General features: G+C 33.8%; 1 protein-coding gene across 1 annotated transcript in view; it reads right to left on the reverse strand.

Moving 5' to 3' along the window:
- The window catches only part of Lama2 (laminin subunit alpha 2), a 565166-nt gene that overhangs the window by 278470 nt on the left and 265162 nt on the right, over positions 1-21534 (reverse strand). The gene's annotated exons all lie outside the window — the stretch shown is intronic.

Raw genomic sequence — 21534 nt, forward strand, 5'->3', positions numbered from 1 at the left:
AATGAACCCCAAGTGGCTTTTTCTTTCTTGCTATTGTTTTTGATGTACTTATAATGCACTATGTGATTCTCTTGTTCCTTTTGTATGTTTTTCCCCCACGGTATAACCCCTGTTTTCACTGTGTCTGATTCTGGTGTCCTGCATCTTGTATATACATTTTTCTAATGTGGAGGGGAAGGGATATAACAAAATGCTTAAATAAGGCTACAGGTTGACCCATTGTAACAGTGAGATGTACAAGACACTATGTTGAAAACGAACTTTACAATTTTTTTTTTGGGGGGGGGGCAAGGAGTTGGGGAAGTGAGGAGCGAAGGGAGGGTAGGGGAAAAACAAAGGAGAAGGTAACAATGCTTGGTAGGAAATGTACTCATTTCCCTATTCATGTAACTGTAACCCCTCTGTACAGTATTTTTACAATAAAAATATATGGAAAAAATTTGGGAGTGTTTAGTGAAGTATAATTTAATAATGGTAACCTAGCCTTGTCTTGCTGGGATATTTTATATGTCACATAACAAACACGATTCAATTGAGGTTTGTGTTTGCAAGCATTCTCATGTTAGTTTACCTAACCTTGCTTTGGGAGAGAGGTAGAACAAAAAATCCATTCCATTGAAGAAGAAAAGATAATGGGCTTAAAACCTGGCACAGATTTCATGCTGTTCCTTTAATTTGTGGTGGACTGAGCCAAATAATATCCTATAATGCCATGTATTATCCCATAAAACAAAATGCCTCAAGTGCCAATAGCATTTTGAACGAAGAGAAAAATGGGACTTTGTTGTGACCTGAAGCTGTTTTATCACTATCTTAAATTCCATGGTCAGTGATTTTAATCTCTCCATTGCACACAATTTCAGCTCCCTTGTCCTCCTTAAGTTCCCTGTACTCTCCACTAAACCACAACCTTCCTTAAATTCAACAGTCTACTTTTTCTGTTGAGCTGGCTGCATCTGAAGAAACCCATCACATTTTGTTTTCTGATCTTTTGCTGATTCAAGATGATTATATTTGTGTAGATCTCTTATGTTAGTCAGTGTATCTTCTTTCCCATGTGTTTTGGGTACACATCCTCTTTGCTTTTCACAGCAACAAATCTTCCTCCCATATCATCGGGTTCAATTACTTCCTATTTTTCTAGGGACTTATCACTAATACCACTTCATTTCACTATCAGTGGTACTCTTATTTTCCTTCATGAAAGAGGGTTCTACATGTACTGTTTCCGTAGCATGCTTCTCCTTCTCTTACCAGTCTATTCTACTAGAAGTGACCTTCTCAAGGTGTATACCCTCATCACTCCACTAGACGTGACCTTCTCAAGGTCATCAGTAGCACACACTGCTCTAGCCATTGGTTTCTTCTCATTCATTAGCTTATTTCATCACTCAAAGGCATAAGCACTGTTGATTAATCCACTGACTTTCAACACACCATTGTCCTGCTTTTCCAGCCATGCATGCCAAGTCTTATTTCTGGCTCCATCTTACTTTCTTGTGTCTAATGTTACAATGGGAATGGCTCAGTCCTTAGCACCCGTTTTGTTCTTTCTTGACTCTTTTGTGTGATCTCATCTATCCTCCTGACTTAGTTGACATCTATATTGATGCCTTGTATTTTTTTATCCTCAATTCAGATCCCCATCTGGGATTCAGATTAGCATCATCTTAGCATCTTGACTTACATGTGGAATAGACATCTCTAACTCCATAGAACTCGCTACACTGCACTCTGGATGTTCTTTGCAGGAAATGCTCTTCTCATAGTCTTCCTTACGTCCATGGCTGCTCTATTCATTCATTCATTCAATGGTTCAGGTTTCATAACCTCCAAGTCACCTTTCTCTTTTTTGCCTGATTCACAGCACATCTTTTCTGGTTTTATCTTCCAAATATACCTGGAGTGCAATCCCAGTTCATCACCTCCACAACCCCAATGCTAGTTATGCCATCCTATCCACTGAATGGATGATTGTAAAGTTTCTTAACTGGGTTCCCATGACTCCCTTGTCCTTTTTCTGACTCTTCCCAGCATATTATTCATTTGACAGAGAAAATAAGTCAAAACATATGCTTCTATTCTCAGAGGCTTCTGATGTTTCCCCATCTCTCTGCAACAAAAGTGTGAAGAGGTTCATCACAGCAGCTCAAACACACACACCAATCCCCTCCTCATTTCCTTCTATTCCACCCCTCATGAACTCTATCTTTGATAGTCTTTACATCCACCAAGCACATTCATGTGTGAGGGCTCCTGCACACATTTTCCTCTTGCCCTAAGATCCTTTCCCCCAAGCTGGCCATATAGTTTGTTCATATGTCACCTACTATTCTTTGACCAAAATTCTTATTGAAAATTATAGTACTATTAACCCATCACCATTCTTTCTATACTGTTTGTGCTGTTTCTTTTATCAGGCCTTAAAATATTTTACATCTTACATACTCATATAGTTAATTTTTTCTCTTCCTACTAGAATGGAAGTTCCATGAACTCAGAACTTTTGTCCATTTTATTTGCTGCTTAGAAACTACAAAGTTCCTAAAAAATTAGCATACCCAGAATCAGATTACCAGTCTACTTATCAAATATACATGGGATGGATGGATGGACATATCAATCAGTTGAAAAAATGTTCCTCTTAAATTTTATTTTTCAATAGCGATTTCTTTCATGTCTAACTTGAACACTTAAAACAGTATAATGGATTACCTGAGAACAAAAGTGAATCTTGAATAACCACAAATGGAGAAAGACTGTAGTATGCATGAAAGATGAATGATTGTTTCATAGATTTTTTTTCTGTGTCACTAGATTTACTGCATTATTTAATTATTCCTAGAATCAGGGTCTCTAGACTTTCATTTTATAATGTCATCAGTAGAAATACTTTCAGTGTTCAAAATTCTGAGCAAATAGATGGTACACATACATATATACCCCTTATGTCCTGCAACTGTTCTATAATGTTAATATATACTTCCTAAACAGATACAAACATAAATATTTAATTTGTGAACACTGAAATAAATAAAATTTTAAATTCTAATTTAATTGTTTATATAAACATCTCTTTTTTTTTACTCAATATCTCACTATGAGTTTTAGAAAGAGCAGTAAAATCAAATACACGTTTCTGTTTTAGAAAATGTTAGCTTAATGCTTACAGATACTACTAAGGATTGAGAATTTTATTTTTGTTTCCATGTTGTTGGTTTTAATATAATTAGTTTTTTTCACAGATGACAAAAGGTATGACACAGACAAAAAGTACATAGGTTCTAAGAATTCCATCAATGACTGTGCATATTCAATTATGATATCTAATTCTCAATTCTCTCCAACAACTGTTTTAGGTTATGGATAAAATTTGGCTACTAATATTAATTGGTAGTACTATCTTGAAAATTATTTCAAAAATTTGACATTTTAGAATATTTAACAAAAGGCATTGAAACCCACTGAAACTTTGTTATAGAAGGTTAAAAATAAGCTAGTTAATTGTACCTTTAGTTACAATATAAAGAAAAAAGTACTTGTGATTGATAGACAAAATATTAATTTGAGTCTCCAAATCACATAGTACTAGAAGTACTAGAAACTTCTTAAATAGCTCTATGCAAAATGGCCTCTGTGTCATAACAATTGCTATGGAAAATCATATTATTTCCCCTTTGGTGACCAAGTCTTGGTCAGGTTCCATGTTGTCACTTTTTCTCAGTGTACTTTGTGGCTGGGGCTAAGCTCTTGCTAAGTACAGTAGTAATTGCTAGTATTTCCTTGTGGCTTGCTGCACTTACATTGTTAATACAGCCTTCTCCATAATATTTTTGAAGCTTATGTTAACTTTTGTGGATTGTTGGCAGAACCTCATTTGTTAAAAATTAGAAGGTATCATTCATAAATCAACTTAGTTGGACAAAAATAAAGTACAATAGTTCATGTCAAAGTTAATGAAAAGCAAAGGCAACACTTTAAACATGGCACTTTTTAGATGATAATTTTTCTTTCAGAAAAGAGTATGGAGTATGGGAGCCCACCAAGAGAGTAGGCTCGAATTCCTCTGTACATTAACCATTCAAGATGCCTTTCTTTCTTTTCTGTTTTTTTACTTTGATTGATTTTTTAAATCTTTCTATCTCCTCCCTCTGTCCCTCCCTCTGTCCGTCCGTCCCTCCCTTCCTTCCTTCCTTCCTTCCTTCCTTCCTTCCTTCCTTCCTTCCTTCCTTCCTTCCTTCCTTCCTTCCTCCCTTCCTTCCTTCCCAATTCTAGGCTTTGACAAAAGGTCTGCACTTACTGGGCAAGCATTATAACAATTGATCTATGCCTCAAACTTATTTTTATCCACTTTTTAGACTAAAATACGTCCTTTGAAATCCTAATATTACACTACCCATATTCTTATGATGTATATACTTTCTGAGACTTAGAATATGACTTAAAATGTTTACTTTACAATTACTTATTAAATGTATTTTGAAATACTATGGGGTTTGAACTCAGGGCCTTACACATCTAGACTAGTATAATACTTCCAAACCATCACTCCAGCCCTATTTAATCCATACATTTTGACATACAAGCATTAAGGCATTATTAATCAGTCTAAATTCAAACTCATGGGAACTAGTACATTGTTGGGAGAATTTTGGCGGTAATAGATAAATGGGAAATTTTGGCTATACATTGCCACAATTCTTATTATATTGCTCTAAAGTATGAATACACAAGTTTGAAGTCTCAAGTATATTCAGTAATATTAATTTATCATTTAACATTAAATTTAATAATTGGCAGTTGATATTTGATTAAAAAGACCTGAGTATTGGACATATATCAAACTTTAAACAGTTGTATATAAAATATTATTTTATTCATATTATTTCAATAAAGATGAAATATAGAAAATGACATTGAAATGTTTTTGAGATAATATCATCTTTGTTTCTAGTTGAAATACTTTCTATATTTGGGTCACTATAATTCTCTCATTTATTTTATCTAGGACTAGATGGTCTCTTCATTATAATCAATTTTCAGTAAGTATAGAATTCTACTAGGTATTTAATGAAAGTTAGTGAAGAGTAAGAAAAAAAAGCATTACTTTAACCTAAAGCCCACGCTACATTATGTTCCAGAAGTAATTCACAAATAATTTAAAAATTTTCCCAGTATTTTAACAACTTCATATACTTTAGCCTGTTCTAGGATTTCATGAGTATCCTTAATGCACATCAAACTTTTAAAACACAAATTTATAAAATTCTATTCAATATACTAAAGCACAGAATAGCTTTTGTGTGTAAGGTGGCATGTAAGGGGAGGGTCAGATGTCAAAAAAATGAGTAAATCTTATTTCTTCCATCAAGCAGTTTAAAATTTAAAGGAACAGGAACTGAATGAATGGATATTTTTCCAAAATAAAATAAGGAAGTTTAATTGGGATAGAATTCTTATATTACTTAACATATGAGTATGGTTTTATTACTGATATATTTAGAGTTAGTTGGGATGTTTTCTGTGGTAACAGAAAAGCTAGTTTTCACATCATCTGAAATAATAAATTTTCAACTTTTATTTCTGAGTTTCATTATTCAGAGCTTCTGCTCTTGAATTAAAATGTATCATGACTGCTATGACAATGTGGGATTTTGTTGTTTTTTGTTGTTGTTTGTTTTTTGCTTTTTATTTTTATTTATTGTATTTTATTTTGTCGGTCATAGGGCTTGAACTCTGGGCCTGGGCGCTGTCCCTGAGCTATTCAGCTAAGATAAGCCCTCTACCACTGAAGCCACAGTGCCACTTCTGGTTTTCTGGTGGTTAATTAGAGATAAAGTCTCATGGATGTTCCTGCCTGGGCTGGCTTTGAACTGCATCCTCAGATCTCAGCCTCCTGAGTAGCTAGGTTTATAGGCATGAGCCACTAGTGCCTGGCCAATGATTTTTTTTTTTATCTTAATTCTGCTGAAGTTAAGTGCTATGAACCAAAAGCTTTCAATGTTAGGACAGCGCAGTGGCCACTGTGCTACACTTTGTAAATCTGTAAGGCTAATGGGAATGAGATACCTCTTGAACTTGTGACTGTGCTAGGTTCTTAGGAATCTCCTGGCATACCAATTATTAGCTATTGGTCCAAACTTGCTTTTCTCAAGAGCCTGTGAGAGATATTTTGACAAGATCCATTTGTATCTGAGCTTCAGTTCCTGTCTCTTTAAGTCACGGAGCAACCTTGCTCTGAGCCTCTTAAGAAGCTCTGTCCTTGGATGACAGTTTGGAATAGTTACATTTTGTGCAAAAAATTATTCCAAAGGGCCTAGACCAGATCTTCTAATGATTGTTTCGAAGGAAAAAGCATTGCTTGTTTTATTAGAAAATCTGTATTTCAAAGGTGGAAAGGTCTGGTTTTGCTTGCAACTTGGTCACAGAGGCTCTCCACTGAAATGGCAGCATTGACAAAAGAACCCACAGCTCTCCACTGGTCCTCTTGCTGAAGGCAGGCTGTTGATACCTTTCTCTGATTTAAAGGGGATGCTCAATTTAATGCAAAGAAAGAAAGCTGTTGCTAAAAACAATTTATCACCCATGTGTATTTACACAGTTAATATGATTATGAATGTTATTGATACAGATTATAGAAGCCTTATGTTTGGTGCTGCATATGAAAAGCAGTAACAAGGGCTTGAGATTCTGAAAGCACATGTTTTGTATTTAAAGCAGACAGAGTATTTACTTGTCTGAACACAACAACAAAAATGCAGCTTTCTTACTGTAAATCTAATTTGCAAAAGAAAAGCCTTACAAAATAAGTATCAGGAAGCTGAAACATGTCTTGTCTAAGGGGAAAGTGAGCAGAAGGGTGAACAGATAAACAAAAGAAGGGAGGAAGACAGTCATACCTCTCTATATGTGAGTGAAAATGGAACTAGAAACTTTAGGAGAGAGACATGGTTGGGATAGATGTACTACAGCATGCCCATTTGAAACCTCTTCATATATATATTTGATAATAAATAAATAAATAAATAAATAAATAAATAAATAAATGAAAAGGAGATAGATAATAGCCAACTTTAAATATTATACAATATACATGTATTAAAAATGTGGCATTGTATAAATATGTATTTGTATATTTGTACAAATATGTAAATTTTGACATTAAGAATTAAATAATAAAAAAGTTAAAATGAAAGATCTTAATATATGCTGAGATATGGTATGTATATCAGATAATTTCAACTTCTTTGAAATATTCTCATCAATTTTAAAGTATTGTCTAATTCTGAAAAAAAAGTTACATATCATATAATATTAAGAATTTTACCTTCTATCAATTTAACTTTTTTCTGCTTAACTTTTTAATTATTTTATTCAATGTGTGAAAATATGCAATAATTGTCTTAAAGAAAAAATGGAACTTACATACACTCACAACTCAGCTTTGGCTAGCTTTTATCGTGATAAATACCTTTAGTTGTAAAATAGATGATCGCATATCCCTAAGAAAATGTCCTTTGTATTTTAGCCATTAATTAATACATGTAACATAGCATGAATCATTACACTTTCTAATAAAGTAAAAATCTACTGATTGCAAAACTAGCTCAAGGCTATTATATCAGATAACCATGTGTCTCTATCTTCATTCCAAAGAACATCATTTTAATTATAGAGATTATTTAATATTTATATAATGTGCTATGATATGCTGCAGGCAGGCTTAATGCATGAAAGGCGTGTTTTGCCCTCAAGGATATTTTTCTGCTCTCAGACTGACATGAAAACAAAGAAGAATCATTTTTATAAATGATAAATGATGAAGTTTCTATCTCTACAATGGTTTTTGTTCTTCAGAATGTAGATGACTGTTACGGTGGTTATACAAGTGGAGTTTATGGTTATCTATCATTTGCAAACATTGTTTCCTGCTTCATGATTTCTATCATATACTGAGTTAATTTTTGTCTTGCACAGTGAAGCTTATTCAGCCATTATTGCCCCTGTTCTCATGGCATCTCTACATATGCAGAAATTTGGTTAGAGTACTGATTCTGTTTTCTATTTCGGCAAAGCCAAAGAGAAAGGAGGCAGAGCAAGATGGCAGCTAAGACCCCCTGGTTACTGTCTCCGTGCCATAGACTACACTTGCAGAAACCAAAGGAGAAAAAAAAGGGATAACTATCTCCTCCTTTAGAGTCACCTGGCTTATTGAGATCTATCAAACAAGTTTGAATGTTGATTAAAGATTTCATTTTTCTTATTTTCTTTCCTTCTTTATTATCTTTAAGTGGTTGTACAAAGGAGTCGCCAATTCACAAATCAGTTTCTGAATACAAAGCATCTTGATCAATGTTACCCCTTTCAACATTCTCACCCACCTCTTACACCCTTGCTTTTCTTAATTTTGAAGGATATAGATTGAATTCTTGACCTCATTTTCCTACTATTTCTCCTCTTTATTTATCTACTATACCTCTTCCCTGGATCCTACTACCTTCCTTTCAGATAAGAACTTAAAATATTGTTAGGGTATATCAGGTTTTTTTTTCTGAATTAAAGCATAAATGTAATGTAAACCCAAAAAAACTAAGCAAGTTATTTATAGCTTACAGAGAATTTATAGTTTATTTAGAACTATGAAGATAGGAAAGAACATGGAAAAAAACCTAAGTACATACCACCAAGTAGAAGAAGTCAATCTGAAATGGGATATATTGATTCTAAGCATATGACAGCCTAGAAAAGGATCAACTATGGTGAGGTAAAGAAGAAAATGGTGAATCAAATACTGTCATTTCTAAAATATAAGCATATATTTATATGGCTATATATATACATATATGTGAAATTTTAGGGTGTTAAAAACCCTGTGTCCACGCAAGGGACACAAAGAAATAGAAACATAGCTCAATTTAAGATATTATAATGATTATTTGAAATGATTTAAAATACATGTATTTTTCTTGCTTGAAATCCAGCAAAATAAATAGCATCAAGTCAAACATCTAAATTAAAAACCACAGCTGACCAAACATTATTATATTTGTTTATTTTATTATCTTAAAAGGCAGCTGCTTCTTAACAGAAAACAAAATCAATCTCAGTTAACCAAATTCTAGAATCTGTTGACACAAATTCTAAGTTTAATGTTTGAAAATAAGTGGCTTGATTTTAACCTACCTTGACCAGAAAGTAAATAGCCTCATCTGTTTTGTTAAATATCTTGCATAGAATAATGAAAGTAGATATGAGTGGAGAGACCCAGAAACAATAAATCTAATGTCTGGGTGGCCTCTAGAGCCTCTGTATATCTTTGTCAAAGTGAGTTAATCTCATTTTCCACATTCCAGTCCTCGTACTGTCAACATGTAAAAGAGACAAAATACCCTGGCTTAAGAGGTAAAGGATATTCCTATCTGCTCCATCCTCTATTTTGCCCTCCAAATGGAGAACCACCCAGAACACTGAGAAAACCACATTGTATAGAACATAGCATAAAAACCAGTACTGATCAAGTTCTTTCCAGTCTTGGACTTTTTTGTCCCTGTGTAAATGTACAAAGTATCTTAAGTTCTTCCTGATGCAACCAGAAAAAGACTTTTTTCCACACAATGCTACATGGGCTGATAAAATTTGAGGGCTAGAAAGAACTTGGCAGACTCCATAGGTCCTCCTACTGGTTTCAAACAGATGTGGCCTTGAATGATCCCAGAAATAATGGTTTTACATATTTAGAAAATCTAGTACGGCATTTTTTTAAAAAAGCAACATTTGTTTTAAATGAAGATGATTCTATCTATATTTTTTTCTTGTTCTTCTTTAGAATCAGAAATAAAGATTGCTCACACAGCATCTGTGTATTTACTCAACAGGTATTATTGAGTTCTTATGCTTTCTGAAGCAATCTTCTGGCTTCTAAAGTACAGAGGTGAATGGAGTAGAGTTTTAAGAACTTACATTTAGTGAAAGACTTTTAAAGGGCTATTTTCATGTGTGGATCTCAGTACAAGGCCTAGCTCTGCTGGAGTTAGGGGATGAGATCAGTGGACTTTCTTCTGTTAAGTCAACACTTGAACAGCATGTTGTAAGCTAAGTAGAAACCAATCAATGGGAATTCCAGACAAGAATACTGACATAGAAACTGAATATTTGTGGGCTTTTTAATGGCTGGACCACAGGCTTTCTTCTGGAGCTCAGGAAAGTCCAAATCTGGAATATATTTCATTGTATTCTTAACAACAGTGCAATTTTCAAAAGGGCCAAGGATAAGAAAATTTGGGTTTTGTGAGGATCCTTTTAATTAAGCAGGTGAATAATAGTTGAGGGGAGTCTAGAAGTAGAATGAAGGTTCAATGGCTTTTTCTGTAATGTAGGTAAGAAACAATACAGCCTGAACACCTACTGGTTCCTGTCTTGAATAATTTCAGTTGCTTTGCTTGGCACATCTCCATTAACAATGGCTGGGTTGATAGATGTCTCTTCTGAGCGTCTGGATGGAGACAAGAGCTGAGCTGAGTGAATTCTTTTCTCTTTTAAACTATGGTTCTGTAGTCCCTTTACCATACTTGGTGAGGTTATTATTTCCTAGCTAGTGGTCAACTGAGTGTATGATTATATTTGCTGTTAGAATTTCAAACTTTTAAGTGTTCAGTAGATCTTTCTATTTAATGTATCTCTGTTTTTACAACATGTTGCTTCAAAACCCAGAGTTCTTTGGGCAATCCAGATAGTGAAGACATAAATGTAAGTAAAACCTCTAAGTCCAGGATTTCAGTCCTGCAGCACAATTCCTTTGACCCAATGTGACCCTTCTAGACACCATATCCAACATCTGTCTCGTGGCCCACTGTAACCCGCCATTTCCATCTCCTTTTGAAACCAGAGCCATTCTCATGTGCTGCTGTAATCACAAGTGTCAAGAAGAAAAAACAAACAACAAACAGGTTATGTGGCTAAGAAATTTTATCCTCCTCAGTATGAGGATTTGAGGCTCTGTGGAGTTAAGATTGACACCTGTATTGATATTGCAGGTAGAAGATCTCAAACAACAAAAGTAGCATGTCAAATCAGGCGCCTGTAAGCTTAGCTACTCAGGAGGCTGGGATCTGAGGATTGCAGTTCAAAGCCAGCCCAGGAAGGAAAGTACATGAGACTCTTATCTCCAATTAACCATCAGAAAACTGGAAGGGGTACTGTGGCTCAAGTGGTAAAGCTCTAGCTTTGAAACAAAGAGCTCAGGGACAGTGCTCAGGCTCTGAGTTCAAGCCCCACAACTGACAAAAAAAAAAGTCATATTTAGGAAGAAGGAGGCATTCTTAAGGTGGAAAACTATTCCTGTCCCTTCTTCCTGATTCCAAATATGAATGGCATTGCACTTCAGACTTCCTATTCTAAAAGAAAATAGCTGTTTACTAAAGATAATTTGCATCATATATGATTGTATATGCATACACTTCTGTTTGTAATGAAATTGTAATTTGGATATTTATAGCCTTTTGTGGTGTTATTTTAGGGTTCCCCTGAACATGATAAGCTATTAGATAAGAAACTCAGCTTCTGAATTTGGCCAACAGCATGTGCTAGTATTTGTTTTTAATTTGGAAAGCCTAGATATCTAGAAGTATCTACAGATAATTAGGCATCAATAATTTTGAAAGTAATCATAAGGAATATCTCTAATAAATTATGAGTGAACAACCAATTGGGAAAGCTGTTAAAAAATGTTGATTTCCAGGTGACTCTGGAGGTCCTTTGCATGAATCCAGAAAGGGTCTCCATTTCTCACAAAGACTCTAGATTACTTAATGTAGAAGGGATGATATATTAACCTTCAGAGCAAACTATTTGAACATGATCCCCCTGTTTTTGTTACCTCCATATCTGGGATGTCAGCTATCATGCCCATCCTGTTCTTTCAGATAGGGTTTCAGTATTTCCTAGCGTTGTCCTGAAACCATGATCACTTCATCTCTGCCTGCCAAGCAGCTAGAGTTTATAAGCACAAGCCACCAGCCATAAACCTACAACTAGATTTTAAAAGGTGTTACTTTCAGTGTATTTACTTAACCTTTGAAGTCGACTTACCTCTTTTAGCTGAAAACTATTGCTTGGTTTGGGTCAAGGATGTGGGGTTAAACTTTGTTTTGGCTAGATATAAGGATTCAAGCTGTTGTGGGTTTCATTCCTAGCATAGTTAACATTTTCCATAGCCAGACACACAGTTTGTAGTTGGTCCCAATAGAAGTAAATTCTTGTTTCAAACACCAATTCTATCCATCAACTTCCATGTGTCTGCTAGACCATTTTAGACAATAATTGCTCTTTTGTGTTCTGTGTAGTTTCAAAAGAATTTCTTATCAAGAAGAAAAATAAGATTACATACTACTAGCATCAAATTTTAACCTCTAAACTTGTTTTGAAGGGAAGCACAAAATAAAGTACTTTCACTTTTAAATGAAGTCTTTAAATAACACTTTTAAAACAAAACCATCTCTTACTGAATTTGATCATGAGATTCTGCTAGACAGTTACCTGAATGCCTGAAAAACTATGTTCAGTAGATTTCTATCCATTTCCCTTTCCTGCTCCATTTCTTCATTATTTCTAGACTTTCCCCTTTCCTTATCTGCTTACCATCCTTCTTTTTTCCCCTCCATCATTTTTCCTTTTTCTTTTCTTTTCTTTTTTCTTTATTTCTCTTTTTCCTTTTCCCTTCTTTTTTTCTTTATAAATATGGTTGGGGAACTCTTTTCTAAATTCTCAAGGAAATAAAATATGACTTGAACTAAGGCATGCATGGAGTTAATAAGAGTGAATACCATGTTTTTATTATTTTTATAGCATCTTGAATTCTGAATATTTGTTAATTCAGTTAATCCTCACAGTAACTCTGTAAAGTAGGTTTTAATATTATTTACATTGAAACAGTACCCAGAAAGTCCAATTAAGTATTGCTATTATCTGCAACTATCAATGCTAATAAATTTCATCATACCTATGTTTGACAATGCTGAGAGTAAGCATAATTTGCAATCCCTATTATTAAGAAAATTCTGTGGGTACATCCGAGACAGCTTTGTTTCTGGAACATGATCAAACCCAGATAGATTATTTAAAGACTAATAGCAAGCAGGCTCTTTACAACATGATTCAAGACCTGTGCCTCACTCTGCTGACAAATGCAAAGCTGTTATACAATAAATTCTGTCCAGTCACAAACATTTTCCAGCCATGTAAAATCAATCTTGAAACCACTCACTGTTTCCTCTGAACTCACAAACTTTATCCATTGACCCCACTACTTCATCTCCAAGTTGCTACTACAGGTCTGTAAAAGTGCTATTCCCCCTCATGTCAATAATTTTATAAACTTAGTCTTGCTTGACCAATAGGTATTTTCAGGAATATATTTTGGAAAGTTGGCAGCTAAATCTACCTCAGACTTATCAAGAATCAAAAGACTGCTCAGTTATTAAAATAGACATTTTTCTCACTCTCTTTTTATAACACCATAGAGACAGCTACAGGAGAATTTAGAAATGATCAAACCAGTAATTCTTCAAGAATTCTTGACATCTCCATAAGATAGAGCACTTACAATTGAATGATTTGTAAACTATTGATCTTTATAAACCCTCTCTACGAATAAAAAGGAATCTTTGAGTAGTTGCTCTAATATACATGAAAATGAAACTGAATTTAATGAGTGAAATTATATTTTTTCCAAAATACTTATTCATTTACTAAATGGTTCTTCATTATAAGAAGATATTTTTTATTCTGAAATATTCCTTAATTAGGAGCCTACAAGAGTGAGATTCAAGCAACAAACCAAAACAAAAAAAAAAGTCCCTAAATCCAGTTATCTCTGAATATTACAGCCAGGAAGGGGTTTCTTTCTAATGAAGGAAGTGAAGCAGTACACTGTAAATATTTCAGGCATCAACCAGAAAGCACAAGAAGGGCCCATTTTTTTTAAATCACTGTAAATATATTCATCTGAGTAAAACAATCATCCGTGTCTAGTCATGCGTGCTCTCTGCTCCGCGCTGTCACTGCTGTCGATCTGAAGCTGAGAGGTAATGGCCTCATGATTCAAGGAAACTGCTGAAGTGTGTACTTAGGCTTCAGTTTGAGAGATGGGTTCATTTATCATCATAATAAGCTATTACCATTGATAGGTCACAACTCATTGAAGAGACAGTCAGTCTAATTGGCTCAATTCCGTTAGCTTTCGATGTGCCTCAAGGAGATAAGCACTCTTTTGCAGGTAATTTTCAATCACCCACAAACTACCTGTTTAATAATTCATCACATTTCAGATTGGGGTCCGATCATATAGCTCCCTTTTCAGTGTGGCAAGTGTTAGATATTAGCTGGTTGTAATCTCATACCCAGGCAAATAGAAGAAGAGTCTTAGAAAAACAAAGTAAGAGCTAGCTGCTATTATTGGAAGTGATAAGACACTTCAAGAATACAGATGTCATATTTATCCTTTTTCCCAGAGGCCTCTCTGCAAATAACTGAACTTCCTGAAGAAATATGGAAAGATAAGACTGTTGTGTGATCTTGTGGTTAATTAAGCATGACAACCATTTTCTTCAGATAGAACCTAGCACTTACTACTTCAGCGATCACACTGAAACAACAATTTAATAGTAGAAATTCATAACAAACTACATGTATAAATAAAAATAAAGTATTTTAAATTAAAATATCCTATGTGGAAAATTGGAGAATGCTATTTTTTGAGTGAATACAGTAGAACAGTTTTGGAAAATTAATTTCAATTTATATTCAAATGTTAGCTAGGTCACTTTATAATTATATATATATATCACTTTTTCTCCACTTTAAAACATATGATAGTCATATATATATATATATATATATATATATATATATATATATAGGTGTACATACCCACACATTATTCCCCATCTAGGATTATCCATTTAAAATATAACTCTGTGGGCTAGGAAAGTGGCTCATTGGTAAAGTGTTTGCCTTGCATGCATGAGGCCCTGGATTTGATTCCTCAGCACCACATAAGCAGAAAAGGCCGAAAGTGGCACTGTGGCTCAAGTGGTAGAGCGCTAGCCTTGAGCTGAAGAGCTGAGGGGCATCACCTGGGCCCAGACTTCAGGCCCCACAACCAACACAAAAAATATATGTACAGAGATATAAATATAGATATAGATAGATAGATAGATAGATAGATAGATAGATAGATAGATAGATAGATAGATAGATATAGAACTCTGGTTATTCATATATATATATATATAAAACTCTGGTTATTCATATATATATATATATATATATATAAGCTTCTTTTCTAATTAGTTGTTTTTCTTTCAGAGTCTGATTACATGGTTATATCAAAATTTATTTAACCATGCTATCACAGATGGACATTTTCATCACAGTCACGTTTCTGGAATAACTTCACATATGCATCATTTAATTTATATATACTTGTAGGCTAAGTTACCAGAAGAGAAATATGTAACAATATGTGCTTTCATAACTTTGTTGGCAATTTCTAAATTGGTTTTATAAGTTGGTAGATATCCAACTATCAATTTCTGAGGTTATTTTCCTCAAACTTTTAATAATAGAACACACTACCTTTTATTGATTGATTGATTGATCTTTCCTGTATGGTAGATAACAAGTGATTTTTCAGGGTAGTTAGTATATTATGAAACAGTTTGAACAATGTTTCATATAGTTCAGAGCCATTTTTACTTTCTTTTTAGAAAATTACACATTCATATTTATTGCTCATTTTTCTGTTGGACTGTTGCTAGACTTGTTTACAACCTCTTTGACTTCATACAAATTAAAGAGGATTGACATTTGCTTGCTATGTATTATACCAAGAATGAAGACTATGAAAATTAGTATCTTGTGAAATATATATATATATAGGTTTGCTTGGACGGCCATAACAAAATATCAAAGGCTGAGAAGTTTAAACATCAAAAATATATCACTTAACATTCCTAGAGTATGGAGGTTTGAAACTGAGACATTGGCACATATTCATGGGTCATTATTTGAACTCAAATATGTTAGTTTATTTATTTTCATACCAATGGTACCTGTTAATATTTTCTTAATGTATTTGCATTTATTTTCATGAGTGATTTTGCATGAGAATTTTCTTTTGTTCCATTTTTTTTATAATTTGTAAAACGTGTAAGACTAAAAATACTACAGATTTTTTCCTTTGTTGAATCAATTTATGAAGTTACATTTTCCTTGAATTTTATTCATTTTTCTAAATTTTTCAAATTAAGTTATGATATACAGGTTTTATGATACTTCTTTTTTTGTGTCACCTCTTATGATACTTCTTTATTTATTTTCTGACATAACATTTTTGTGTGGGCCCTCTTTTTACTTGATTAATCTTTCCAGAGTTTTATAAAATCTTGTGGTTTCTATTCCTTCTGTTGATGTTTGCTTTCTACTCTTCTATTTATTTTTAAATAAACTCCTGTTTTATTGCTTCTTTTTTATACTTTTTTTGGACCAGTGGCTTGAAAGCTAAATAATTCATAAAAACCAATGAACATAATTGTTTGAAAAAATCTTAATTGAAAAGGGTTAACACATCTGGATTCTAACCATGGCTCAATTTCTTTGTTTAGGAACTAATGTCTTTGGTTTTGTATCTTGACAGAGATAAGAAAGAAATCCACAAATAAGCTGGATACAATATGTAACATGTGTTCTGTGCAGAATTAGGATGACCATTGTCTTCTTTGTTCTCAACAGTAAATTCCTATGAATGCAGCTATAACCTACTTTGCTGCAAACCACGTAACAGAACCATACTGAAATCTCTAAGTAAATGTCTTCATTTTTTACCACCACATTATTAACCTAAATGGTCCCTACCTAGTATTTCTTCAGTTGTAAAAGCTGGTATTTGTGTCTATTACCTTTCATTCTGTACAGTGGAATTGGGGGGAATACATATAAATATTAAAATATAATTTCACGTCATAATTTGTAATATGAGAACTAATGCTTAATAAATTTAATTAAGGGAAATAAAGATATGTAAGAGAAATTTAGCATGGTGAGCCCTAATAACTATAACTGATAAGTGGTTATTTAACTTTTCTGGTGATGTGTTTTAATATTTATTTTCTCATTTGCCTCTAGTGATTCATTTGGCTTATTCTAGGTACATTTTTTCATTAGTCTTCCTGAATTTCCAAATAATTCTTGATAGGATTTGATTTATGAAATAAATTTAAAAAAACAGTTGATTTACCCTTTTTCCTTTTGTGAACATGGCTATCTCTGTACACATAATGATTTTAACCAACCCAAGATTTAAATTACAGTGAGTTGTACGTTGGTGGAGCAGTTGTTAAGCTCCACTTCTGGATAACTTGGGGGGATATAAAGAAAAAAAAAACCAATGAGTACAAATGATGTCACTGAGAAGACGGTGGATCATACTTTTTGGGAATTCAAATAAAAAAAAACAAAGTGAAATCATCTTCAAACACATGCACAAAACTGAACTCACAGGCCATTTCTGAGAAACAACCAAAACATTTAATGTTTGTTTGTTTGTGGTGGTAAGCATGTAGCATCCATCACAATGTATTTGGTGAGCTCCCTTCATGTGACAAAAACTAGCCTATTCTGTAAATCTCAGGCCTCAATCGCCTTCAAATCCTCAGCTGTAATTTGTGCTCTTCGAAGTAGAACTGAAAGTCAAGCAAGTACAACAAAGGAGTTTACCGGAGATTACTTTCAGAAGCCAATGCTATTATGTCAGCAGGCTTTCAGAACGCCCATCTTAAGCCAGGCTATATAGATATTATTGGCAGCTACAGGAAACAATTTAAAAAGTTTTCTCTAAGCTAACAAAAGAAAGATAATATAATGTTCTGTAAAATAAGAATCATTTTGTAAAGAACAAATCACTTAAGATTAATTTAATAATGTTCAGGGACAGAATTTCAAACCTTCACGGGAATGTTGAAAGGAAAGCAAATAGGCCAAGTCAGATTTTCTGAAAACTTTATAGCTGCAGAATTGCTTTTGGAAGCTGTACTATTTTTTAACCACTAGGGTAACCTTAAGTAAATAACTATTTTAGTGTTCCTACTGTAGCATTTAGTTTACTATAGCAGTAAATTACCCCAACTTTGAAATTCCCAAATTGTGCCTTGAATAACTGGTAGAGTTCTTTGTCCTCTAGCTTTTTCCTTCTTGTCTGGTTGCCTGTTTACACAAATGCTTTAACACCAAGCATCACCATGACCAAACATTTTTAAAATAAAATGCTGCCTCTGTTCAGACCTGTGGGTGGCTCACTTACTTTGACTATCAAGAATGCAGTGGAAATTTTAAATAAAAATAAATCACTAATTGTGCCAAATATTCACTCACATCAGAGATGTTTCTTTTTTAAAAAAAAATTGTGATTACTATGGAAGAATTAATTCATAGTTGGGATTGTGAGATATTTTTATAGGTAGTACAAAAATATGCTAAGATTTTCTGGGTCTCATCTGCTAGCCACATAAACTCTTACAATCATTTACATATACTTCCTTATTCCATAGAGCAAAAGTGTGAAAATATTCCACAGGATAAAAAACATGCTTTACTAACTTGGCTTGCATTCACGAGTTATATTTACACCCAGACAGACTTGCATATTAGCAAAATGCATCCCATGTGGGAATAATTTTATAATATGGGGTCAGGTTTGTAAGAATGGAAGAAGGAAAAGTAGCTTCCCCATTAGGAGTACACACAGCCTCTCTCCTTTCTGATACAAGTAGCCTTTGAACCAACCAATTGACTTTGAAAATGTTTGAAAATTAGTTCCCTAAATATTTAGGAACTGCTAATGGCCTACCATAAATATCTTTTTCAACTTAGAAATTAACAGCAAAAAGAAGTGGAGGAGTTTTGCTGTGCCACAGCCTACTACTCATGGATGTCAATAAAATTTGTTATTTAAGCAGATGCTGACTGGTCTCTTGATATACTATTACTGTTGGGTTCTGGCAATGGCTTGGAGTCAAACAGCAATTGCTGGTAAAGAATTGAACTTCAACTGTTTAGAAAGGGGCTTTATTGAATTTGCAAACAAGGCCCTACAATTTTTCCATTTCCTTAGTGAGATATTAAATCAAGCAAGCTAAGCATGTCATCATGACTATAATTTACGTGATGTGACATGACAGTTAAGATGTAGTGTGGTAATTTCTGAGAGCTTGCAGTATTATTGTAGTATCAAAAATTTATATGGCTCAGTTATTAAGGCAAATTGTTTCATTCATACTGCGACGTCTGACAGTGAACCACTGAGGGCTTCCACATTATACTAAAAAATGTCTTCCATATTCAAACAATTTGCACACTCTGTTACCACCATTTTGTTCATGGGAACTGGAGCACAGGCAAGCACAGCTCTTTCATGTGAAAATAATCTGTAGTGGAATACGAAGTGCTTCTTTGTGGGTGGTGGTAAGGAACAGTTCAGCCAGGATAAGGGAAGTTATCTTTGGAAACCAATGACTATGACAAGCAGGATGTCCAAATTCTTTGCTCTGATGCTATTTAATACCCCATTTGCTAGCTTTCCTTCTGTCAGATTGATTTTTCAGCCAACAGAAAGAAAAAGCATATGACCAAAGAAGAAATGATGGAAAATACAGCAGTTTTTATTATCATCTACCTTTAAATAAATTTTACCTTGGTTTTCAAAAGTTAGACCTCTAAAAATCATTTAGGTTTGAGCCAAATCCCTTCTTGGAGCAATACTGAGCAGTAAAATGAAAAAAAGTGATAGTTTATTTTTATTTTTTGGCAATGTTAAGCAGTAGAAATTTGAAACTTATGTGCTGTTTTATTCTTGTTGAGGATATAGGAGGTTTTTAAATAGAATAGAATGAAATGACTTCTTGTTGTAAAGGGCTTTGCAAATAAAAGTTTAATTGGATTTTTATTACAGCTATTGAATTTTATGCAACATATGCTGTCTCTTTTAAAATACATGTTCATTGAAAACCTGTTTTATTCATTTACTCATTTTTCATAATAGCATTTAGAAACCTGTTAGAAATGAGAACCTAGCCAGGAGTTAAAACTTTTCAATCAGTTAAAATCACCACTTCCCATTCAATGAGTAGCATCTGAGACAGTGTTTTTCTATTTCAATACTTAAATGACATGCAAGAGAATTAATAAGTATAAATATACCTTGTTTAACAAATGAAGATTTCATCAAAAGCAACACTATCATAGGTTACATTTAGATTTAAATTCACAAGTTCACTAAGAAACTTTTTTTTATCACACTCTCTGGTATAATTAGGAAATTGAGGAAGGTGGAAACAAGAGCATCAAAATTTGAGGCCATCCTGGGGGCAAAAGCATGAGGATGGGGAGGATGGCTCATGCCTATAATTCCAGTTAATCAAGTGGTAGAAATACAAGGATCAGGATTGTGGTCGGAGGCATGCTGGGCAAAATCACAGTACACTATCCAAAACAAGTCAGGTGTCAAGGAACATCCCCATAATCTGAGTTACTCTGAAGGCAGAGGTAGGAAGATTATGGTTCAAGGCCAGTTAGGCAAAAGTAGGAAACTACATCAAAAACAAATTAAAGCTAAAAGGCTGAGTATTCAAGTGGTTGAGCACTCACCTGAGAAATCAGTGGCCTGTGTTCAAACCCTAGTATTAATAATAATAATTATAAAATTAAATGCATTACTGAAGTAATAAGACAATTTAATGCTTGACAAGGCACTAATGTTTACAGCACATGTAAGCATTCATAAGATTAAGACACCAAACTTAGATTCCAACCAATTTTTTAGTGAAATAAAATAATATTCTAAATACTAAGGTTCCTGTCCAGAAAGAGTTAATCAACAACAAAGAAAAACAACCACAGGTAAACACTTTGAACAATATGCGAGTGGAGAGTTCAAATAGTATAATCTTTTAGAAAGACTAGCTGAAAGCCCAGCAAAATCAATACAAGGAAATGGGTACATCTAAAAGGCGGTTGGGGACAAGATTTGGGCCAAGATTCAGTAGAGGAATGAAGGGGCAAAGATATGGAGGATGCAGTCAAGAATTTACACAAAATTAAGAAAAGAAGGAGAAGCAGTGGGTCAAAGAAGGGTGAGAATATTGAAGGAGTGATGCTGATCAAGATGCATTATATCCATAAACTGCTTTGTTATATGGCATATCCTCTGAGTATTCAGATGATAAAAACAAGGTACAAGCAGAAAAACAACCATAAATGAGAAAGCCTGTATTTCTGAGGCTACTATATTTGTTTATCCCGATATGTTTTTATAGACACACGAGTAGGCTTTTAACAACATTGCTTTCAATCTGGCATATTCGAGATAGTTCTCTATCCATTCTTGAGGAAATATGGTGTTTACATAAGCTTCATAACAAGCATTTAATTAGTTATGTAATAAATTTATTTTCCAATTAACATTCATACCAGGTGGGAGATAAG

The sequence above is a fragment of the Dipodomys merriami genome, unplaced genomic scaffold (genome assembly GCF_024711535.1).
Source record: "Dipodomys merriami isolate MVZ:Mamm:240054 unplaced genomic scaffold, mDipMer1.0.p SCAF_8, whole genome shotgun sequence".
Lineage (NCBI taxonomy): Eukaryota > Metazoa > Chordata > Mammalia > Rodentia > Heteromyidae > Dipodomys > Dipodomys merriami.